The sequence below is a fragment of the Meleagris gallopavo genome, chromosome 15 (assembly GCF_000146605.3).
Source record: "Meleagris gallopavo isolate NT-WF06-2002-E0010 breed Aviagen turkey brand Nicholas breeding stock chromosome 15, Turkey_5.1, whole genome shotgun sequence".
Lineage (NCBI taxonomy): Eukaryota > Metazoa > Chordata > Aves > Galliformes > Phasianidae > Meleagris > Meleagris gallopavo.
In genome coordinates this window covers 9,202,832-9,228,368 of record NC_015025.2, presented here as the reverse complement: position 1 = coordinate 9,228,368, position 25,537 = coordinate 9,202,832, and the positions used below count along the sequence as shown (strand labels likewise).

The 25,537-nt window shown below is 40.4% G+C and overlaps 1 long non-coding RNA gene across 4 annotated transcripts; it reads right to left on the bottom strand.

Annotated features, from left to right (window-relative positions):
• Positions 1 to 578: 578 nt before the first annotated feature.
• On the bottom strand, positions 579 to 23,228 carry LOC104913259. Of its 4 annotated transcripts, none has more exons than XR_795250.3 (4): positions 23,126 to 23,228; positions 8,404 to 8,582; positions 5,736 to 5,894; positions 579 to 3,782 (listed from the first exon to the last, which is right to left on the bottom strand). It is a non-coding gene; the product is annotated as an uncharacterized LOC104913259 (long non-coding RNA). The 4 variants fall into 4 exon arrangements; XR_004161413.1 differs by lacking the exon at positions 579 to 3,782 and adding an exon at positions 4,236 to 5,485; XR_795249.3 differs by lacking the exon at positions 5,736 to 5,894.
• Positions 23,229 to 25,537: the final 2,309 nt, after the last annotated feature.

The window sequence follows — 25,537 nt, the reverse complement described above, 5'->3', positions numbered from 1 at the left end:
AGGGCCACACGTAGGAAGGACTGCTATGGGTGTGAGAGGGCAGGGCAGTGAGGCACACTCATCTAAGAACCAGGGGTCTTCAAAGGAACCCCAGGTGTTGGTGCATGGAACGTATGGAGGAGTGTGCATTTCCCTGTTCCACTGAGACCTTGGTATATTTAGATGTTTAAGGTCCATTTTAGTTGAAAACGTTTCTTTTTGAATGTTGGCTGTCTTCAGGCAACAGCGCTGAAGGTGGTGCTCCTAATTAGTGTCATCAGTTACAAAGATTTCATTTTAAATTTTGAATGACATTGTAATCAAGCTCGCTTCTTAATTCCATGACAAATAACAGGGAAGATCTGGAGAGCAGGTTTATCTTCACTCTGCTATTAAATACCTGCATGTGTGCCAGATTCAAGGACACCTTGTCAGGCTTTAATATGGACATATTAAAAGAGGAATACACTTCTAAAGATCTAAAGAAATACTGAAGGTTGGAACAGAAATTGAAAAAATAGACACTCATTTAAAATTTCTTCTAACCTTGTTGAAATAGCATGTTTTTTTTTCTTTCAGAATCTTTACTTAATCTTTTAAATTAATCTTACAAAAATAAAGATGACAGAGTACAGAAATGTTAAATCGTAAGGCAAAAGCACCAGCATTTTAATTAACCACCTGTGTGCTCACTGCTGAAGATTACAGCCCTCCTGAGCATTGGAACATGAGGACATCAAGAGACTGAGTCCCTGTGCTGTGAATTAACAGTCAGAAATGTGAGCTTTGCTACTGATCTGCTGCTTGATCCTGAGCAAGTGATTCCACCTTTCTCTGCTACTGTATTCTTTTTCTGTTCTTCTGCCTCTCTGACTATGCTGAGTGCTTCTCTCAGCATTTCTCCTGATGCCAGTCATTGATGCTGAGCACTGTGAAGCTCCGATCACTGTGGTAGAAATGGTCCTTCACTGTCAGAAGTTTGAGGTATTCTGAGAGCAGCTCCAGGACTGCATGGAGTTGGTGCAGAAGAATGTGTGCTTGGAAAGGTGCTGCCCCAGGGTTGGCTTTGCAGGCTCACATCTGTATTTCAGGGACAAGAACAATGCTCATGGTGCACACCATGTGATTGTCAAACGGGAAATTTCATCCTTGCCAATGGCAAAAGAGTCACAAGGCAACAAGAAGTGCTCCAGCAAATAGCTGCAGCACATATGTAATGCTTAAAATGCTCCTGTAAAATAAAAGGTTCACGGTCCCTAATGATTATAGACTGAGTTGTACAAGTGTAATGCAACCCAAGAGTAATGACACGACACGCAGTGCCCAAGGTGGTCAGATCTGATGCCGTCTGCTTGCAACCAGCTGAGCAGCACCCTCTGTGCTTCAAGGAAATTGTTTGACCAAATGAATGAATTGTTCATTTCATTGTGCATGCCCAGGCAGCTTTATATCAGTTACCATTGCATATTGGAGGCTTTAAAACTTCTGAGCTGCCCATCTCAGCTGCAGTGGAGGTAAACTCTGATATCCATGGGCTTGCACACCCAGCCTGGCTAGAATTAAGGGATCACCACTCTGCTGAGCTAGAATTATCTCTCTGCATGCTCAAATTCCATGGATGGCAGTTAGATTTAGTTCAGTAATAAAAAGTGGATAAACTTAGATCAGATTCTCTCACTGTAGCTGTTTGTGAATGGTGTGCACATCAATGATTCCTTGGGCTGAGCTCACATGCAGTGATTCTCTAAGTCAGTGGAGCTGGAGTGTGCCTGTGCTCCAAATACTGCTTGCATGTGTAAATTTGGGTGGAGATTTATAAAACCATGTGTCACAGCTTTCTTTTTCCAGTAGTTAAATAATCTACCCACTTACTAAAGGATGCTAAGGTTCTAGCAGTGAGCCCCACTTCGATGTCCACAAGCAAATACCCACCCTCCTTTCAAATAAATGACTCTCACACAAATACATACCAGAGGAAATTGAATCTTGGAAGTAATAAAGTTGTGCATCTTAGAAGTCAATAAAGTGCATTAAAGTGCACTGAAAATCCCTCTTAAAAGAGCAATTATTTTGCAGTCTTGATTTCTGTCTTCCACTGCACTTCAGGGGTGTTGACATAGTTCACGTGGGTCAATGTCTGTTGATTATTAAAGTTATTAAGTGAAAAAGAGAGAGCGAATGGATGGTCAGAACTGCTGTCTCTAAACTCACATATTAGAAGGAAAGTTTTATTTTTGGGAAATGCTTGGTTTTTTTTCCCTCCTGTATTGGTGACCCAGTCTTGCAGAGCTAAGCCTTACTTTTTCTTATTGCCACTGCTTATAAAGGCTGGATTATTCTCTTTGGCTTCTGACGGAAACCTTATTATTAGCTGGCAGCTGTCACTGTCAGACAGTCTGCATTCAATTTGATGGATTATGCAATTGCCCTGGTTCTGACATAACTGCAGCATCATCTTGGCGTCTGTAAACATGCAGCTGCAAGAAACATGCGATGAGGAGGCAGATGGAAAGAAAGCACTTCTTCAAGGGGAGAAATGAAATCTGGTTTTCAGTTCAAGGAATCAGGCCACGTTTGGTTTCAAGGCATTGTTGGCTTGGTCTTTCAGCTTCTATTCTTAGTTTCTTCATTTATGCATTATTGATCTTTGAAGCTAGAATCTCTCATTTAGGAGCTGAGCAGATTGCTACGCATCTGGGATATCCTTACAGGTGAAACGAAGCTTTGTGTGTATTAGCAACCTGCAGCAAAGCTGAGGATTCTCATCTATAATTGGATGTTGTAATTAACTACTAGGCTTCAACCCTTTATTAATTTGTTTTCTTTATTTAGGTCCTTAGCATTATTAGCACATAAAAGGTTCATTAGGTGTGGTCAAAGGGCAAGTTGCAAGGAGATGTGTTCTGCTTTCCTGTCGTCCCTCTGACGTTCCTCCCTGCTGTACAAGCAAGCTGCAGGCTGTTGGGAAAACTGAAAGCTGCCGAGGACCTGGGAAACTAGGGCATCCTCCTGAAACAGCTCCACATGTGTATCTAGCTTTAGTTGTCCCTGTTTATTGCAGGGGAGTTGGGCTAGATGATCTTTAAGGGTCCCTTCAGCGTGAACAGTTCAATAATTCTGAGGTCCCCAACCAGGTCAGGGATGGCCTTCCTGGCCACAGATAGTATAGCAGAGAGATAGCTCCTTTCACCAAAGAATATAGAGACAAGCAGGTGATCTACTGTGGGAAGGTGGAAAATGAAAAATATACATAAAATATTAATATATTTATTACCTAAACAGTGCACAGAAGGTGTATTCCTTGTCTACTATTACATTTTTCAGGGAAAGGTTCTGTGGCCACGTAGAGGTATAATCTCGACAGCCTTCTTCCAGAGGGATGATATGATGTTAGGCAGCCAGTGATACACTCAGCAAGACAAAATGGGATTGCACTGCAGAAATCCACAGGATGTTTTATAGCCTGCGATACAAAGATGTTATTAATTACTCAGCAACTGTGGCAGTTCAATAGACAGAGCTATTGTTCGCACTTAAGCGTGGCTCTAGGATCAATTGTAGAGCTAATTTCTTCATTAACAGCTTTTTGTCTTCAGGGTCTCTGTCTCCAGCAACTGGGAGCTAGATCAGCACTTAATCACAAAGATGAACTGTTGGAACAGAGTGGGAAAGGTTGGGAAGGATGATGCTGTGAATGCAGGACACTGGTATCCTTCTCCAGCAACTGGGTGCTAGATCAGCACTTAATCACAATAACATCTGCTGGATGTGGCTGGGCATCTTGAGAGTAAATTGCCTTGAAGCTGTGAGAGAAAACAAAGTGCTTGTTTAATTACTGTGTGGAAAGCATTAGTTCCTATTGAAACTTAAATTATGTTCTACAAAACAGCGCACAACCCCTGCGCTGGAGCAGCTCTGGTGGGAGTTCAACCAGTGCTCTCACAAACCCAGGTCGGGTCCCAGGACAACTGACAGCATTTCACACCCAGCACTGTGGGGCAGAAGAACAGCGCAAAGCACAGCATCCACTGCTCTGCTTTCCTGAAGTTTCTCCTCAATTTTACAGCCCCGACGGCAGCATCATCAACCATTTGTTTAACAAAATATTTTGTAATGATTGAACAAGTAATAGGATATCTTTATTTCTTTTTTTGCATGTTTAAGTGATTTCACTTTTTATTACTTGTTTACTAAACAGTAAAAAAAAAAAAAGACCATTTTGAAACAAAAGTTAAAGTTTTGTTTAGAAAATATCCTAGGGGAAGTTTTATATTTAATTGCTTGGCTTGACCTTTATTCATGAAAAAAATTGATTTTCCTCAGAACTTAATTATCTGTCTCATTAACTATTCTTCTCAAAAATTGCCATGTTCTTATACTAATATTTCAAAAATTAGAGAAATTTGGCTGACTAAAAAGAATAGAAAATTTATGGAAAAAGTGAACCAAGCCAATGGGAGGGAGGGGCAGTTCTATTGTTTCTGTCTAGTATCTCCCTCTAGGCAAAGATGAATCATTAAGGCCTTTACCTCTTGAAACGCATCAGAGAGACTGAGAATTAGTAAATGTAAAAGAAATTACAGATCAGTAATAGCAAAAGAATACCATGCTGTCAAATCCAAGTCCCTGACCTCTGATGCCTGCAGAAGAGATTGGGCCTCTAAATGAACTCACACCACCATAGGGCAATGTTTCTTATGAGAACCTCAACAGCTGAATTCCTACTGTATTGCTGTGAGTTTTTGATAATTGCTTTGGCCTTGGTGTAGACATGAAGATTTATGAGCTTTCTTCCAATGTTCATCGTCTCTGGATGCCTGAGCCTGCAGTGTGTGGTGCATTGGTTTGAATGTTCCTCCAGAAGATAACTGACTTCAAACTTTTTCTCAGTTGACAAAGTCACATTTCAAGAAAATTTTCCCTTCTTGATTCTGTGTGCTCAAATTCAACATCATATTTTAAAGCTGACAGCTCAGGACAGAGGATTAAAAAATTCCCAAGCCAGGATTGCATCCTACTGAGATGACTCCATTGACCCCACTTTAGCCCAGAATGAGGGAGTCTTCCCCTATGTACTACCTCATGAGTAGAGACTTGGAGTCTGCCTTCTTAATATGTGCAGGCAATATTCATCATGCAGGTCCTCCAAAGTAGGACAGGACCTCATTGCAGGAGCCAGTTAAGAAACTTGTGGATTGCCTTTATTTTTAAGTGTTGGCAAGTAAGGAAAACAATCAGCACAAAGAATAGAAGACATTGATACTGTGCTTCATCCACCATTTAGGTCCCATAATTGTTCAGCAAGCATCAGTGAATGCCAGTGGGTGCCTTTTTTCCACATGGAGGAATTCAGTTCCACATCTTTGGTTCATTCCCTCTTCTGTGTCAGACGCCATTGTGTCAGACTGTTCCTCTGCTGCCATCTTCGCATAGCAACTACTTGTAATGGGACACTGGTAGGAAGGTTCAACCTCTGCTGCCATTCCACCATCATCTGCCTCTGATACTGTGGGCCAACATATCAAAGTAGGAGACATTACTTTTAGAGCAGCCCTTGTATATTGCATAAAGAATCATGCAACAGGAGGGCAGGTCTATTCTTATTTGTCACACTCTATAGACTATCTTGTCCCACACAGAGCTGTCCATAACTCTTCGTGTGATTTACACCAACACCTGCGCTAGATGGGAGCATTTTCTGAACTGTAGTATTTCATACATATTATAAATCTATAATGCTTTCAGGGAGTACTTACAACAAAGATGAAAGCCAGGTCAAAAGTTTAGGATGGATATGAAGAAGATTCTGTGAGAGAATTTTGGATAGATGGCATTTTTATGTTCACGCTGGGTCTCCTTTCTCCTCCTGGTGCTATAGATCAAGATTAGCTCCTCTGACACCTGTGTAACCACTCCTGCAACAGGAGTTTAACCAAAAGAAATTCTTTATGACTTTCTATTCCTGGTAGTTTTTATTGTGATATGCTTCCATTCTTCCAGAATATAGTGTGACACAACATGTAACAGGAATGGAAAAGAAATCACCCAGTCAAAACAAGGATTGTCCATTTGAAAAAAAGAATGGTGTTATAACACACCAGCTAAGGTTAAGAAGAAGATAGCAGACTGCACAAATCTACCCTGTATTATATAAAAGAACTGGGATATTAAAGGCTGACTGTGATCTTGTTTTGCCAAGATTTAAACTGATGCTTCTCACAGGCATCAGTACCCTTAACCCTCATTTAAAGTGACAGAGAGAAATATTTGGCCATGAAGTCTGAGGCCTGTACAGGTTAAAGGGAAAAACTAAAAGCCCACAACATTCTGTAGCATGACAGTCCTTCCATTTGATTTTGACAAGTTATTCAATTACCTGGTGACTCAACTTTCCCAACAGCAAACTGAAGAAAAGCCTTTGGTGAGACCCACAGGGCCACTGAGAAACTCAGTGGTCATGAACAGTTTGTGTGTCCAAATGGAAGGCACTAATTTTTATATATTTATATAACTAGCATTCCTTATGTGGGTAATTAAGAGACCAAAGTTTTCCCTCACTGTGCTAAAGAAAGGTAAATAGAAATTTTAAAATATCTTTTGCCACTCAGGATAAAGCACGCTGTCACTCCCTGAAGGGTCCCGCCATCTCCAGGGACCAACTGAAATTACGTGGAGCTGTTCGCTGGCATTTCCACTCTAACTAATGAAAATCAATTGTTGTATTTAGCTATAACATGGACAGTAAATAGACGTTTTGATCCGATTTCAAGGTCAGTGCACATCAAGCTTAATTAAAATGGTGTGGTGCATTACCCATTGTTACTGAGCAGTCTGAGGGACCCATGAGGCTCCAGCATGCACCCCAGCTATAGAAGAAACTGAAAGGAACTAACTAATACTTTCAAATCTATAAGGAAAGATTAGGAGAGACTAAAGAGCTTTTATTACTGCTTTCATTTCTATTACTCATAAATCATTAGAAATGATTTACTGGAGAGTTCGTTGATTAGGGAACCTGGCTGAGTGAAAACAAACTGAGAAGAAACATAACACTTACATGTGGCTTTGAGTTGAATGTATGATAGCTCAAATTTTCTTCAAAATATTAAGATTAATTTTCATCTCTTGCACATTTTTAAGCTGCCGAAAATCATTAGATTTTGCCAAAACTACTCATTTTCACTGGCAGAAGAGAGACTAACATCAGTAGCCCTAGTGTAATTCAATTACAGGAGAACTAAAATTTTCTTAGCTATTCTCTAGAATTCTTAGCTGCTCTGTAGAATGACCTCCTGAAGCACATAGAAAAGAAAGTACCAGGAAGGTATACATTAAGGTGAAAGACTCAGTGGGAATCAGTTCTCTTCTCCTGCCTCCCCAGTTACACCCACTGAATACAACACTAATAAGAGGCTCACTACTTTCCCCTTGCCCCCACCTCCTTCAGTGAGATCTGAGCTCGGCCTATTATCTGACTCACTTGTATTGGATGTGATATGACATCATTAAAGTAATTGTTTGGCCCAATGGGACTCATTTTTTCCACCCACTGGCTTTGTATGCAAGGGCAGAATTAAACCTGCTGCATTGACTTTCCCCTGTATCAGCATGTTAAAAAACACTCAGAGGGCAACATTATTCCTTTCCTTAATTAATAGGAATATGAGCAACTCTTCCTTTGTGAAATATTCATTTGCAATTTTCCTTATAAATATTCATGAGTGTTAACAAATAAATTGTATCCTTACGTACAACATTGACACTTAAGGAAATGAGAGTACACACACACACGCAACCAGAGCTATGCTGTGTTACAAACCACTGCTATTATGATATGCTCTAAATAAGATTTATTTTAGAAGTCTTCAACACAGATCATGCCAGTTAGATGTCTCCTTTAGACACACCAACGGTTGTTTGTGGCATAATAGCACCACTATCTTTTAATAATCGAGCTGCTCCCAGATTAAGCCCTTGAACTATGTTTATTTCCTCCTTTTGTACGTGGTGATGTATCACACCGTCTTAAAAGCAAATGAAGTGCTCGCAGTGGCATTTCTAATGCTGAGCATTTATGCCTGTTGTAGATTCAAAATTGTCTCCATTTTCCACTGCAACTCCGTACTATATCAAACTTCAACTGAAAAAAAATCAGCAGTTATTTTAAATGGCACCTGCATGAGATGCTAGCTGAAACCACGAATATCTGAGATTATCTCTTTACTCTCCTACCTAAAATAGAGCTGGCTGGAGGATGACAGTTCATTCTGAGATGCTTACATGCTGATTTCTGGCCTGACAGCTCACCAACACAGCCCCATTTTGCTGCCCCATGGTCAGGGCATCCCCTCAGGTCTTCTGCTGGGGGTCAGCCCCAAAGTATTCCTATCTTTCTGCCTTTGTAGCTCCTCAAGCACTTCCTACCATGACACTGGGCTGGATTACTCCTTTGGCAATCTGTAGGTTTTATGAAACTGATCCCAAATTCCTGGTGGCCATCACAGGATGTGGGGAGTCCTCATCCCTTGGGACTCCCTCTGCTTCTGCTTCTCCAAAAGGAAATTCAGACAAGGATGAGCTCTTTGCTCTCCAGCTTCTTCATCCTGAAAATGGACATAGAGCAATAGAATCATTAAGGTTGGTAGAGACCACTAAGTCATCCAGTCTAACCGTCAATCCATCCCCACTATGTCCTTCAGTAGCACATCTCTTCAAGAACACCTCCAGAGAAGGTGGCTCTACAACCTATATAACCTTTTGCATTTCATCCTATGAGTCATCTGGGGTCTCAAAGGCCACACAAAGGCCTCTTCCACTTGCAAAAGGAGCTGATGCAGTGGAGAAGGCACTGTGCATTGGCAGCCTCTGTATTCACCACCCAGCCTTATCACAGAGTAAGAGAAGTGGCTGGATTTTAACCTGGCACCATATGGACTCCAGGTTAGATGTGCACCAAAGGCTGCCATGAGCAGTCCCAATGGCATCCATGTGTGAGTAAGCAACCACCAGCTTTGCTGTGGGGAATTATCTCGGCAGATTAATTTTTAGTATCTGACAAATGAATCATCAAACAAATCTGTAGCAATTACCTACCTTATCAGGCAGTTATTTTTCACACCTGTGGCTTACTGACATCTTAGGGCCATTTCAGAGCTACAGAGGCATGCCACCACTCTGGCTGTGCTTACCAAATCAACAGCTGAAAAGCAGCACAGAAAAGGATTTGCCACTACAGAAAGCCTGCAGAGTCTTTCTCTGCAGATCAGCCATAGAAGGCAAGGAAATCACTGTTGAGTGAGTTGCTGCAGAGGGGAGTCATATACGTAGCAGTAACTGTGATCTTCACTGCAGTTTGTACTTCCTAATCTAGGTTCAGTTCGCAATGGAAGGATGAGGATGCTCAGAGCTGGCTAAGCATGGACAAAATGTATCGCAGATAGGAACTGACCCTGAGTTTGTAGAGTAGTATTGCAAAGGCTGGAATTCATTGTAGTATATTATGGGATGGGACAATGCTCTGTTCTGGCTTTTTATTCTGCTTACTTAGCAATGCTTGTGCTTACATACATGCCCTGTGAGACAGCAGGCAAAAAGCAGCCTGTTTGCTGCAGTGCTGCATCACTACTTTGAGTTGAGCTGAGAATTTCCTCACTGAAGGAGGGCTGAGAACATGCCCTTATCACTATTTTCTGAGTACTTGCATGCATGTCCTGACTCTTCATGGGCACTGGTTGCTGCAGCTGTGAATCTTGAGAGAGGCAGTCATGAGTTGTAGGGAAAGAGAGAAACAAGGTGAAAGATCTTTCTCTGTTTAGAGGAGAAAGTAATCACATTACAAGAAGAGGTCAAAACTTTCAGCCTGACCTCTCTTGCTTGGCATCCTCACCTTTATTGCTGCTCTGCATTTGAGCTCTTAGGTGGGACATTATCTATCTCCATTAACCTTCCACAGCAGACAGAGTAAAATCAAACAGAAAGAGGAAAGATCTCTGAACTTAGCAGCAGGTTAGCTGGGGAATGATCCATAGGCACCTATAGATCTGTGGTTCAAAGCCGGGGAGGGCTCTGCACAATGGGCGAGGACGAGGATTTGTGTCAAAGCTGATGAGGAGGCCTCATGCCATGTGGTAGGAAGAGGTGGCTGTTCCCAGACCTCCACGAAGATGCACATAATGAGACCCATACAGAAATTCCTGCTTTGAAGGCCTACTGCTGCATTAGCAGTACATGAGTTAAAAGAAATAAGATAAATAGATATCAAACCATGTAATCCTACTTTAAAGAGAGCTGTTGAGACAACGAACCCCTTCCCTCACCCCCCTGCTTTTCTCGTGCTCAGCCAGCAGCAGCTGTGGCCCAATTAAACTCAACTGCTTACAGAAATGGATCTGTTACAAACAAGCACACAATGGATTATGATTGTAATCACTGAAGAGGTCACAGAAGCTCAGTGCCTATGTTTCCTGATTTCTCCATGAGATGTACAACTGAAGTTCTGACCCACTTTGGGCAGCCGCAGACCCTCCAGCCCTTCATTGGTAGGATGCTAAAACACAAATTGCTGGTGGTAGCAGTGAACAGCCTGGCTCTCTTGGCCCATTGATTGCCTCTCTTAAATTAGTGCAAAAAAGGTGCTGACATCAGATCAAGAAACTCATGAGAGCAGCAGGCAGTGCTGTATTGAAACAGCGGAAACTCTGGGCCACTGATGTGGCTGTGAGCTGCTCCATGGGACACAACTTATTGCTACAGGTTGGGGGCTTCAGGCTCTGCAAGTTCTTCTGGGGTGAAAGGTGTTCTTCATCAAACATACTGTTGTTTGATGATATTGAATATTTAATTGCTTTCTGTCATGACTCCATCAATTCTGCCAACTCAGAAAGGTGCCTACAGGCACTGAGTGCAGCCCTTGTTCTTTTGAGTTCTTTTCTGAAGAGCTTTCTCTATTGGGCCTCCCTCAGGGCATTAGCCTATAATATATAACACCATCTGCTTTGCTGGGCTACAAGCCAGGTCACTTTATTAAATCAGCATGGAGTAATTTACGGCATTGTTTTTGCACAGTGACAGAACTGTTTCGGGAAGCAGAGACAAAGACGTGTTTGTGCTAGAGCAGAGTAGCACATGCATGTCAATTCTGATGTATTTCACCAGCAAAAAGGAAAGAAGAAATGGATTCCCATTCGCATAGCCTCTTCAGCACAACTTGTGGCTGCTTCTACTGCTTCTACGTTGGGAAGGAAGTACTGAAGTGAGTGCTGAAGAGCTGCTGTCTGTATCAGACAGTGCACTTTGGAGCTGTCATGCTCAACTGTCTGAAGGGCTGTAAGAAAATTGCTGCCTCATATAGCAATCCCAGCTCTTGTTTTACATATATTGAAAAGAGTCAAACATTATTTCTGAGTTGGAACAGCAGCTGAGATCTTTGGTATAAAATACTTGGAAGAATTGAAAATTGCTCCCAGAATCTTGCAAGGGGTTTAATTGAACCTTTTGTTGTAATTTGCTTATTTTCACATAGGACCAGGGGCACAGAGAAGCCAAAATATGTACCTGTTCTTGTTGGCAGTGTGATCGTTGAGCATCACATAGGAAGGGAGTGATGTTAAAAGAAGAAGTACACGATAAAAGATAAACCATTAAATGTCAACAGCAATGATAACAATTGTAAACAGGATATCCTGCATGCCATCACAGATGTTGCATCTCAGAATAAAGTTGGAGAAGTTGTAAACAAATTCCTTTCCCCAAGCAATGTTTAATATGAATTGATAATATTGAGTATAAAATACACTAAACAACTGGGAATCCATTTAAGCAACATCCAGCATTCTTCCCTATACGTCCAGGACTCATGATGAGAAATGGATGAAAACAGATCTAACCAATAGCAATCAGGCCTATGATAAAAACTAGTGAATCTGCTGTAATCAGTCTAGTGACTGCAAAAGATCTTTGACAGCACGTTACACGAAGCCCCAGGGTTATAGACAGCTTTGCAACATAAAGGTAGCAATCAAACCTCTTTAAAGCTTTTACAAGGAATGCCATATATCCAGCTCGTGAACGCAGTGAGTGGTCAGGCACTCACCCAAACATACAAACTGTTACAGGGAATTATAATCCTGCAACAGTGATGAAATGTTTTTTTTTAAAGAAAAAAAATTTAGAAAAGAACAATGCTATTAAAAAAAAAGAAAGTATTTGAGACTCCTCTGTGGTATAAGCAGCTGTGATTCTAACCGACTTACGATCTAACGGAAAGTCTTCTTGCTCTTTTTTTTTTGTAACACACATTAGGATTTTTTTTTGGTTCAGATGATAGGATAAATATATTTTTGGCTTGGTAAACTCAGGAAATCTGTCATCTGTTGAAAAACTCCACTTTTACCTCACCAAATGGACCGTAAATTATCTGCAGGGATCATTTGCCATTGCTTTTGTATGTAGCTGCTTCTGAATAGGAAGTTGCAAGGCTTCTGAGTCATAGCAATTTTCTATTTGTGTCATTCTTTTAATATTTAAAGCAGCTTTTTGGAACAGTTTTAGTCCATGATGGTGCAGACCAGTGGTGTAACACAACCAGAACCCCAGGACACTTTCACCTCAAGGATTAAGGTCAAAGAGAGGCATTTGCTAAATCTGTTTTCTGTGCACAGGACTATAAAAACAACACTTCCTATTTAACTTTGCCCAAAACAATGTCAGAATAGCTAGATTAGTTATCATGTTCAATTACCCACTATAATTTCCTTAGAAATGAACAAAACCAACTTGAATAAATGTGTTGATAGAATTATGGTGTAATCTGATCACCAATTCATCAAGCAGTTCTTTAGCTTCCACTGAATCTATAGCTGATGTGAAACCTCCGTTACGGCAGACTTTCATATTTCTGTCTTTTATTGCTCTGGCATGGCAATGTGGAGGCAAATTGCTGCATTTAGGACAGCAATGAAAAAAGGAAAGGTCATCTTAGATGATTTAAAAATTAACTTGAAGGAAATCTTTTAATTCTTTAGATCTGTTGATGTTTTGGAGTTTCATCATCTCCCAAGTAAGTGGTATCTGAAGTCTGAAGTCTGTAAAGATTAAATGAAGAGGAAAAAAGCAGATGTGACCAGTCTGAGAATTTGGGATGCATAGTCTGAGGGAGTTCATTAGGGAGGGTAGAAAAGGAGAAGTGATAGAATGAGCTCTTCTTCTGATATAACTCCATAGAATATAATATAATAATCATTAATAATATTAGATTTATTTTCTAAATACATGCTTATAATGGAATCTGAGGTTTTAGGGATACAATAAGAGTATTTATTTTGCCCAGAGCTGAGCTCACTCTCTTTTAAACCCTATTAAAATCCTATATATACAGCCACTGAGGGAATGTGATGATCAGATCAACATACATATTAAGATTTACCTTAAGAAAAGGAAAATTGAAGAATGGCAAAAAAAGAAAACAAACAACAGTAGAATTCATATAGATTATGACGCTCATCTGTTTGCGTGAGGGATATTTGCTGATTTGTAAGGCTTTTAGATTAAACTGAACTTCAGATAATCCCCATGTCCGGGGGCTCTGATCTCTTAACAATTCTTGTTTATGTGTGGTTTATCCTGTGAAAGCCACCCTGCAGAAAAAGGAGCACCTCTGTCACTGGTGGCAATTGGCAGTGCTTTCCCATGCTGTCTTATTTTTAGTTCCTGAGTAAATAATTATTTCACCTTTTTTATTTTTTATTTATTTATTTTTTTTAACGCATAGGGATTCAAAACCCAATCACACAGCATTAATTCAGTGGTAGAAAGCAGACTTTGCAGAAAAAGTTTTCAGCCTGATTCCTTGAACTGGAAAATCGTATTTCTAAAGTTACAGTTGAGACAGCGAAGGTTTCGGGTTGAATTAGTCAGGAGAAACAAAGCTGAAAATGAAAAGCTTTATCAACTGCCAAAAAGCTGGTGAAAAAGTTTTGATACGGTGGAGTAATTACCGAGCTAAATACAGAGCAAAATCATTATCCCCCAAAGCAATACTTTCTGTGGATTAAGGCCACTGGCTCATTGCATTGGGAGGCTTCTAATGAAAGATTGTAGACCTGCAGAAGTGTAGCAACCTTTAATGAAGCTGTGCGGGAATCAAAAGGGCAAATCCAAGAATAGTGACAGGTAAAGTAATCACTGCAGCATGGCTGGAGGTGCTTATAACCATTGGTTGCACAGAGGAGCACTGCTGGTAAAAAGACACTTTCCTATATAATTTAAGAACATTGTACACCTCCCCTCCACCCCCCCTTTGTTTGTCTTTCCATGTGATTTTAATTTGAGCTTGCATTTCAGTAAGAATGCCTCTTTTTAAGATGCTGTTTTTTAAGTTGCATAGCACTGAAACTACAGGCAAGTTCTTCGTAGAAATCAGCATCTTGAAAGTAGATTTGCAACGATTGTATTTAAAGCAAGGGAAGAAAGAAAGCACGTTTGTCCCCCCAAAAATCTTACATCTTAACAATAGAGAAGCTCATTTAATTCAAAGAAAAACACTTGTATTTGAAACAAATCTCTTCTGACTGGAGGACAGCTGCCCTGGAGGGATTGCATAGCCTCTCAGGCTGCCATAGCTTGAACATTCTATTCCTTCCAAAGGAAACGAACTCCAGAAGGATTGTAGCTGCAACCACTATTGCGTATTGTGCCCAATGCACCTGAAGGACACCTCTTGAACAGGTTTCCTGGAAGGGTGAGAGCTCTGTGTGTCCTCTCACGGCACGCTTGAGATCATCTCTGGAGCCTCTCGCACTGCTTATCCATGATGCTGATGAGTGCTGATTTGGAAAGAAGAGCTCATTGCACCCCTCATCTCTGCACATACGGATTTCACATCTAGGCAGATGCAATGGTTTTGGCTAATGGGAGAAAAAAAGGAAATGCAGTGCAGGAAGATGTCCACATGGAGACAAAAAAGGGAGGGTATGAACTGGAGAAGTTACGTTTCACAATCTCACTGCAAATAATTTTTTAATCTAGCAGGGGAAAAGCAGATATCAGGAGAAAAGCAAATATCTGGATGTTTTAGTCAATGTTTTAAAGTAAAAAAACATTGGAATAACATAGCCAGTGATAGAGATAACTCCTCTTCATTTGAGATATTCCATGTAAAACTGTGCCTTTATTGAATCAGAAAAGTTTGTGCAAATCTGAAATCACCAGGAAAGAAGTTTTAATTTGTGCTATGCAGGACAACAGACTAGGTGGTCATGATAGTGAAATCTTAGCCTTAAAATCTGCTTTCCTTCCTTCCCTTCCTCCCTTCTTTCTTCCCTCCCTTCCTGCCTCTCTCTCTCCTTCCTTCCCTCCTTTCATTTTTTTTTAAGTAAAGGAGTACATGACAGGAAGGATCTGGGAATTCTAGCAGTTCAATCATTTAAAAATGGTGGAAAAGTCTGGAACTGCAACAGCATGGCCAGATACTGAAATCCACATTAGCAAAGAAGAGCATAACTTGTCTGATGTACTCTGCTGCTGAAAGGCAGCTTAAGAAATATCAAGCAATTTGTTGGTAGCATACTGGAGGATTTCTGTGAAAGCTATGAAGCTTGGTAGCTTTGCTTTACATAGGCTGCATTACTGTGAACAGTGTCTTGCTCCCATCCTGCACATCTCCTGAATTTTTGAGTTTTTGTAACTGTGAAATGTCCTGCTACCATTCATGCAGAAAGGCTACGTCATACTGAGCATTCTGGAGTGGTAAACATGCCTGATGCCCTCTTCGTTCTACAGACACAGACAAAAATAGAGGGGAAGAGAGTAGGCAGATGCTTGCAGCTCTTTGACAGCCAGTCCCTCAGAAGATGCCTTGTTCTATATTTAGTACCTGGATAGAGTTTTCAACTGCTCACACCTTGCAGCAGCAAAGAGGAGGAGAAGCTTTGGATTCAGTTCAGCTGCAGCTCCTTGAGAAGATAAAAAAGGGGAGGGAGTTTTGTTTCTGAAGAAGAGGTCCCCTCCAGCACCACTGTCTGGGTCACTGCACAGAGCAGAGACTCAAAGGGCACGATGAGACAGGGGAGGAGCATCTTTTGCTGGGCTGGACCAGTGACACCAGCTCATTCTAATTATTATTTTTAGAATATGCTAAAAGGATGTCACATTTCACCACTCTGGTCTGGAGGCTCTGAAAACCCCAAAGGATGTGGCTTGTCTTAAGCTTTCCCACAGCGTAAGAAACACTGTGAAGGATCCTCTTTTCAGAGAGCCCTATTCTGATGTACATTCATGGAAACGTCATCTGCACAGCCCCAGCCTTGTGCAGTCCAGACAGGTCACACAGAGGTTGTCACGTCTCATCACTGCACAAGCTTTTATCTCCCTAGTCCTTTCTTTAGCAGAAGAACTAAGAATGCTGTGCAAAAGCAGAGCCCATTGCTATGTTAAAGCCCCTCAAAGACAAAGACACACAAGGAATCATCCCACGCACTTGAGAAATTTTACCTTCTGAACTTTTAATGTGCAAAAACCTTCAGAGGTAGATCCGTAAGTAGCCCCTTGTCAGTTATTCAGCTGAAAATATTCCTGCTGTTATTTTACAGATCCTACAAGCTCAAGGCAGTGGCTAAAAAAATACTAAACACGGTGACTTTTATTCCATTGCTATTCAGTACGCATCTCAGGAGAGGTGACTAAGAGGCGAATGAGAGCCTTCAAAGTATCTGAATTCTCTAATTCTTCGCATAAAAAATAAATTCGGGACAGAACATTATTGAAGATCTGCCTGAAACCTTTTTAGGGAATAATTCTCTAATAAAGGGATTTTTTTCTTCCTAGGATGAATTTACCAAAAAAAAAAAAAATTAAAAATTACGTGTATGACAGAACACATCAGTACAGATAAGCATTGCTTCCAGATGTCTACAAATCAATTTTAACTCATTAGTATTAACCACAGAATTCCTTGCTAGGTAAAGACGTGTAAAGTGGCTTGGGATCTAAATTTAAATATAGTATATTGCCTTGTTGATTTTCATTTTATCTTATCCTTCCTCATATCAAAACCAGAGCACTTAGCTCAGACACTTCTACGTGCTATATCATGCATTCACGTACATTGTTCCTCCTTGTATTTGTCAATGTTTGAGTTGTTCTAACTGGGTTACGTATAGGTACTAGAGTAAATGTTACCATAAATACATGGCAATTTAATTCATTTCATAGAACAGTTGGACATCTCCTCTCCTCTCCTCTCCTCTCCTCTCCTCTCCTCTCCTCTCCCCTCTCCTCCCACCGTATCCCCTCCTCTCCCTTTCCCTTTCTTTCCCCTCCCCTCCCTTTCCCTTTCCCTCTTCTCCCCTCCTCCCATTTTCCCCTTTATCTTTATATTTCCTTTTCTCTGTTTTGTTTCAAAAGCAAGTTTCTTCTTCTCACAGCACCAACATTTTGCAGATCAGATTCTATACTGAAAACAATGTAAGCAACACGATGATATGGAAATTACAGAGTGCTCAATGAAATTCAGTTTTACACAAACACAGTATAAAATATCACATAGTCCCAGATAAGATACTTCATTTACTTGGCATTACATTTAGAAGACTCTATTTAATACGGATGTCAAAATTCAAAGCAAATAAAACACAGTTAAAAACAGTTGTTTTGTTGAAGAGCAAAGGAAGCCTGAAACTCAGACTCAAACTTATAAGGAAATTCTCTAATCACTGGGTTTTTCAAAGTATCACAGAATTTAATCTTGCTCCCTTAATATGCTCCAAAAATTAAAAGAAATATTGGGATGTATATGTCCTGTCATTAACTTATTTGGTAATACCCGAATTTCATCCTCAATAACCTGAAGACAGATTCAGCTGGCAGTTTTTCTGATATTGTGGTTGTAAGAAAATGTTTGTGAGTCAGTGACACCTCAGCATTTGAACAGGGTAAGATCAGGAGCTCAGCCTGAGCAGGAACATCAGGGTCTCTATAAGCATTTCCACAGGCTAACATCACCTGAAAAGTGTTTGCTTTGTAAAAGAAAGCATGGAGAAAGCTCAAATACTTCAGCCTAAGATCCTAAGATCGTGACTCCATGGGAAGTCTGTCTGCCAACACTGCTCACCCTCAACTGCCTGGATCTTCTGCAGCATCCCACCAAGGTTCTCAAAAGCCTCAAAATGGCCCCCTCAGTTTTCATGGCAGTGGTCATGGGCAGACATACAGGACATGCAGACGTGGGGGCATGATGTGCTCCCAGTGAGGTGCAGTGTGGATAACACAGGAACATTACTCCAGGGGTAATAACTCCGAGCATCATCAGACATCATATAACTGTGGCATTTTATTTCCCAGCAATGCATGTGGACATACAGTTTATTGTACTTTTCCCTTTATATTCCCCCACCCTGCTCCTTTTTCACCCCCAAACTTTCTAATGAATAATTTCTCTTTCAGAATTCATTTCTCCTGAAGGCTTACTACTGTGCTGTTTTTAGGATTAGGAGGAAAATTATCTTGATTTGGGACTCCCTTTTCATTACTACAATGCTACTGTATTTATTAATGGTGGCAAATAGAGTGAAGTAGGCTGAACATTATGAATAGCATCTTGCAGTGTTATTCTGTTCACCTCAGTGTTCAATAAACCTTTAATAGCAATCATTTTTTTCTCTCTACCTTTTAGCTTTTTGAATTATTTAAGGAATTAGTTCTTCTTCTGGACCTCATTTTTCTCCTGACACATGCTGTATTTCTCAGAAAGCCTTGAGAAAGAGTGTTATGACTGATAGAAATCCTCAGGGTCCCATCACAAGTAAATGTTTAGAGACTGGAAAGCCGACTATGATAATAGCCTTCAATTCAGTAGTCTTCTGTGGTAGTGCTTGGGCTTTTGTTACAATTCTGATATCTTTTTCATTTCAATACAGATATCACTTAGATAGCACTGGTGTTAAGTCTTTTACTCTGATCAAGGGAGTTCATCCTTATGATGCAGAGTTTATATCCACTTAAGCTGAACTCCTACAGTTTAACATGTTTTTAAGGTGGTAGAAAGTAGCCACGGTAGGAGAAGTGGCTTCCCAGATACGTATTTACGTGACAGGAGTAGAAGCATCTGTTCACAAGCAACAAATCACTTCCTTTTCAGAGACATAAACAGACTTTGTATTGCTTATACAAATATATATATATATGTATATGTATGTATTCCGCTGTTTTAATCACGTTTGGAAAGTGAATCTAATGAAGAGAACCATTGTTGGAAACAAAATGTGGTGATTTGTAATTGGTAGTTTATCATTAATTACTGTCTTACTGGGTTTGAAAGACTGAAGGGAGAGCAACTAGAGAAGACAGAAATGAAAAACTCAGTGTGAGGTGGAGAAACATGTCACAACGCCCACATGCAGCCAAGACAGCAATCAGCAGTGAGCATCCAATTGCTCGGGTGAGGAGCGTGTGGGCAGTAGCCATGCGGCCAGATGCAGGCAGACACAGCTATTTTGGGTCTGGCTCAGGGGGAGTGGGCAGCAGCCCTGCCTTGGCATGCTGAGCACAGCACAGCACTGCTGGGAATGGGGCAGCCCACAGAGCTGAGATAAAGGAGTGCTTTGTCAACTGCTTGTCATGCATTGCCTTCACGACCAAACCCATGTATTTAACTTTTTGGCTGAGCACGGTTTGTTGCTGAGTGGGGCCCTGGACAACCTGATCTAGTGCTTAATCTAGTGGTTGGCAACCAGTTCATGACAGGGATGTTGGAACTAGATGATATTTGAGGTCTCTTTCAACCCAAGCCATTATTCTGTGATTCTATGATTCTATGTTATAAGAAGGTGAAATAAAGCTACAAGGGGTTTGGTTGACGCTATCTGTAGGTGAGCCCACAGATATTTTACAGTGAGGTTAGTATCATTTTGCATAGTACTTGCAATTGGGTGGATATGGGTATGAACAAGGCATGAGTGTAGGCAAGGAATGGATCTTGCCAAGCTGAGGTTACAGCAACTATCAAGTTGGAGAAAAGGCAAGAGAATTCCTCTTCATTCACAGATAGTTTGCAGGGAACAAAATCAAGTATCTTGCCCAGAGTTGATGTTGAAGACCTGCTTTTACTGCTGGCTCTATTTCTTGACCAGGGGCCCATACTTCAGCCAGGAATCGAGACAGCTCATGCCTTCACGGGGCTGTTAACTGAAGCTGATAGAGTGTAAAGGAACAGGCAAACTGCTCTGTCTCCCAGGGAGATTTGCTTTTGCTATCCATCCTAATTTTTCTGCTAAGATGAAAGAAAATTCACTTATTAATGAACTTGTGGGGTACTTGTATGGCTGCAGAGATATATAACAAGAGTCCAAAGCAAATGCTATGAACCAAAGGAAGCCTACAAGGTATCTAATTATACAAGGCTTGGTTGAATACTGAATCAATGAAAAAGTAATTCAGCAGTTTCTGAATTTTCACCAGAATAACATCTGGGATAATAGTACAACACAATCACTTGCTATCCTTGAAGAGCTGTCTCATGGAAATATCAGGAATAAGATCATAAGCAAAACTTGAACTGAAAGACTTTCAAAGCTAAGCATTTCAAGAGTATCAAACTGAGGATAATAAACTTCAAGATATGCAAACTCACTTGTTGCCTACTTTTTGGCCTACAAATGTATTCTGAGTCACATGCATGTATTTCCCTTGTGCATATCTCTAGAATTGAGTAGTAAAAAATTTAGCTCTCACTAAGGGAGTCTGAGATTGTAGAACTGGACAAAGTGAGGGTCCCAGTTTTGATACAGGTAATGCACCTCAAACACAGTGATGGGATCAGAATCCTCTCTAAAGAAACCATAAAGCTGAAAGTGACGTAATAGGGGATCCTCTTGGGCATCATTTTAGAAAATAATGATTATGGCAAGATAAATTGCATAAATGATCCCAGAGTCAGGCATTTCTGGATAGGGACACCTGCAATAATAATCCAGTCAACCCATAGCGTGTAATGGCAGAGGCTGCTACAGGAGCTCCATAATCAAACAGGGTTGACCTGTCTGGCTTCTTTTTGACCACAACAAGCTACAAGTTCCTGGCACTTACACCTCTGCAAAGCAGCCTTCTGAATATTCTGTAAAGAGAGCTTAAACTGCTTTCCAACCCAGGATTCCACAGAATGACTGCACCAAACCTGGGAGCCTGCTTTCCAAAGCACTAATAGAGCGTCTTAACCACAAAAACATTCCTTCTTTTGCTGTGAGAATATGCATTTCCCTTTACACTAAGGCTCGTTTAAGAATCACCAGGGTGATTCTGTAGTACTAACGAAGTTGCTATAGTAATTTCATAATCAAACATTGCTGTAAATTGCCAGCCACGATCCTCACACAAATGGATATATTTTGGAACTGCACTTTCATTTTGTTAGGCTTTAATTTACACTTTGGCTCCATGACTCCCATTTGAAGAAGAATTTATGTGCTGCACACAGCAAGAACTATTGCTGCAGGGACTTGCATCACCTGTGGTGAATGAATGTCACCAGGGTCCCTGGAACTCCCTTCATCCTGTTTGTACAGTGGCCAGAATAAATGATCTGACCACGGCTGCAGTAACACTCCTCCAATATATACTCCTGACTCTACACAGTTCCACTCACAGTGGATCCCTTATACTCAGTCAAACCTTGGTTTCTGGCACATGGTAAAGCTGTTCATTGTTCAAAGCTGTTCAAACCACTCTCATGACACCCTCGGTATTATCTCTGTGAAAGATTTGGATAGAGAGATAAAACATGAAGTTTACTGCAGTTCTTTTGTTGCAGACACAAATGGTTTCATCAATAAGTGCAATGCTTCTGAGCAAGAAACTCCAGGTTGAGCGCAAAGGAAAGAAAAAGAGATTTTCCCATTGAAAATTTACGAAAGGTATGAGAAGAAAGCAATTTTGCATGAGCTGACTACTCCACAAATGTCTTACTTAAATTATGAATAAAGGAGTTTCTAAATGGATGAGTTTGTAGAAAGCCTAAACTGGCCATCATTCTGTCCTTTTTTTTTTTACACCAGCAAGAAGAAACTGCTTAAAATGCAGACAGTTCCTGAAGTCCCCAAAGAAGGACACACTTCCTTCTATTTTAATAAACTCTTTCGTTTGACCGCTTTTCCCTGCCATTACTGTTTACTACCCCATATGCGTTGCAGCACTTAAAACACTTCTGAAAGCCTCATGCACTTTTAATAAGAGATTAGCTGGAGCCATGAAGACCTTCAATAACCCCACTGCTTGTGGGTAGGGTTTCAGCACAAGGTTTTTTTTCATACCACCAAGGAAATGCACAGAGAAATGCTGATCTTGAGTTGAGTTTCAAACTGAAGCTTGCCTTTCTTTTTTTTCATTAGATTCATAGCCAAGGGTGTTTAGAAGTGGTAGGAGTACATGCAGGCTGAGTGGGGAGCTGTTTTGTGCAAACACTGGTATTCAACACTGCCCAAGGAAACCTATTACATAAAATTTTGCTCTGAAAGGTAATATTAAAGAGTGAAATCTGAGCAGATAAAAGCGTGTGTTGATCACTCCTACACTGAGATCCCAAATCATCCAGGAACTGTGATGCACAATTCAGCTGCTTCCCCTTCCTTAAACCGAACTCAGAGAAATACCTTTGAATCTCTTAAATCACAGCAAGGAAATTCTTTTCATATAGGAAGAGAGCATCAACAGAGCTTAAAAATTGAGAAACAGATTTTTCATTGTAACATTTGGTGATGCAATGCAAATTCTTCCCATATACAATGAATTCCGAGTGTTTGAACACTCAACTCCCACATCCTGTCCTCTTTGTTAGTGATATTAAACTAATAATAGATAAGTAAATTAGGATTACTCGAGGAGAATTCAGAGAACTGTAGAAATTCACCAGACTCTCCTTGAGATGAATTGGTGGAATAGATCTTTTATCTGTATGTGTAACGTTCCATACAAAACATAGATAGGCATCTATAAGGACATGCTTTTAATATTCTCAGCATAACATACGCATTAAGACACTGCAGTGACTTGTATCTATCAGTACTAAGGTATCCATTCAAGTAACTTCAGATTTGTTGGCTCATGCAGGAATTTAATACACAAGGCTTCCAAATAGATGCGTGTACAACATTTACAATACCTCTAATTAAGTTGGTAGTGGAATTAAATTTCACCTCTTCACAGCTTGATCCTTAATTACTCACCACCTGGCAATTCTACACCTTCTTAAAATTTCTACTATCTGAAAAAAAAAAAAATGGTTGTCAGAGGATAAGCATGGCCTCCAGTGATTTGAAAGCCTCTAAGGGAAGTATGCAAAGGTTAAACGAGTTTGGTTCTGCCTGTCTTCTGCTGGGATGCAGTTTCTCTAGTCAAGTATAACTAAAGAAGGAAAAATGAAACAGCGAGACAATATTGTGTACACAGAAAGAGTAATCACCTGTCAGCAAAGTGATGTAAATCACACAGAGCACTAAATCTCTCCAGCTGTGCTCACAGAATGATGTGGTTTGTGAGTCCTAGGTGCTCCTGCCCAAGAAAGGCAGAGCTCAAGGACCAACTCAGCAAATGCCAGCAGACACCCAGCTAGCAAATTGTTCACACTGTGATTAGTACATGAGAACAAGTGATGTTAAGATTTTAATTTATTTGTTTCATTTTATTTAGGTGATGTTTGCTGGTTGAGCTGCAGAAAAACCTGATGACTATTGGTAAGAGGTGGTTCTGGCTCCTGATGAATTCCCATACAGGTGAAAAAAGGAAGAACTGCAATGAACATAAATGCAACTGAGTATTTTGGTATCAGTTATTTTTCTTTAGATTTGCTAATGATACCTAATTATAATAATAAATATTTTAATTTAGTCGTGGCGTTAATCATTACCTTCATTCTCATCTTACATCAGCTGTGACATTCAAACAATTCTCATGACTTCAGTGGAATAATTCCATATCTACACCAATACTACCAAGAAAAACAGCTCTACTTCAATAGCAACTCTGGTAACCTGTAAAATCCTTTTTCCCAGTTAAGCCCAGTACTCTCATTACTGGATGGGGTCCCCAGGATGGAAAAATTCAATTGATTTTAGGATATGTTATTTCTGAAAGTTTCTCGTTTTCCTGCTACGTGTGCTACCTCAAAATCTCACTGCTCAGTAAAGTTGCTTTACTCCCAATGATGTTGTTGTTTCATAAGCTGGATTGTAAGGTTGTTTTTTCTTTTAGCTGTAGCTGACCAGAGTAATTGTTGCATAGAAAGCTAAAGGTTAAAAATAAAGGATAATGAAATGAAAAAGCAAGATTTCTAAAATCACATTTCTCTCTAATGGAATAGGAAAACTGCCCACTATGTATTTAATTTTTTAGCGACTTTTCTCTTGGAAGAAGTGAGGTAAATTAAGCAGATTTAATTAAGCTAATCTAATTTTCATATTCTTGCTTCTCACCCACACTGTGATGGAAGGACTGAAAAGTAATTGTGAAAGAACACTGCACTGCAAGAAAAAATTCCAATTACTGCAAAAGAACTTAAATCTTTTTATTTTCAAATATACTTAAATTTTTCCATTCTCTTTAATTTTGAGAGTAATTTCTCACCGCTGTTCATGTTTGTTTTCCCTCGAGGCAGCTTCTGTTAGAGAAATGTTGATAGATGGCACATAGCTAGGGTATGATAACAACAGAATGAAAACAAATGCCGGGTAGCTGGCAAGTGCAGCACTTATCAACACTGATGGGGAGTGAGCTCTGAGCAGCAACAGCCCCACTGCTTCCACACTGAAGGACATGGGGCAGTGACCCCGGGGCTGCACTTTCCCAGTCATCAACTCCCATCCTCCCACGGCACCTTGGCCACTTTTAATCATACAGTCACATAATCATAAGATTGGAAAAGGCCACTAAGGTCATCCAGTCCAACCATCAACCCAACCCCACCATGTCTACTAAACATGTCTCTCAGTGCCACACCTCCACAGCTCTTGAACACCTCCGGGGATGGTGACTCCATCACCTTAATGGCAGCTCTTCATCCAGACTCTCTCTTCTGGAGTGCCACTAGTGCTGCAGGACTGAAAGCCCCTCCAATATGTGGTTTAGACATTTAGCTGCAGGGATGACTGCATATAAATCAACCTGACTTTCATTTAATATTTGCTTTATTTATGAGGTAATTAATAATAAGGTTGTATTATTACAAAACAGTATTGAAGATAATCTTTATTATTAATGCAGCCTATAAATAAGGCCATTTGTAGTAATATTTCATTTCATACCTTCCATAACAGTGTGAAGCAGTAACTGAAACCATGATATATGAGCACAGTTGATGGACAGCTTTGGCTTTTAATGGAGCTATCAAAGCAGCAGGGCACTATTTATCAGTTGGCCCATAATGTGAAGGAAACAAATAGAGGAATTCAAAACCCTTCTCTCTCTTGTAAAACTGGTTCAATATGATGGAAAAGCCAATAGAAAAGAGACACAAACTCCTGTATGCCGTGGTGCTAAAGAGGTCATTCTTTTGTTTTCCTGTAAAAGCGTGCTTTTA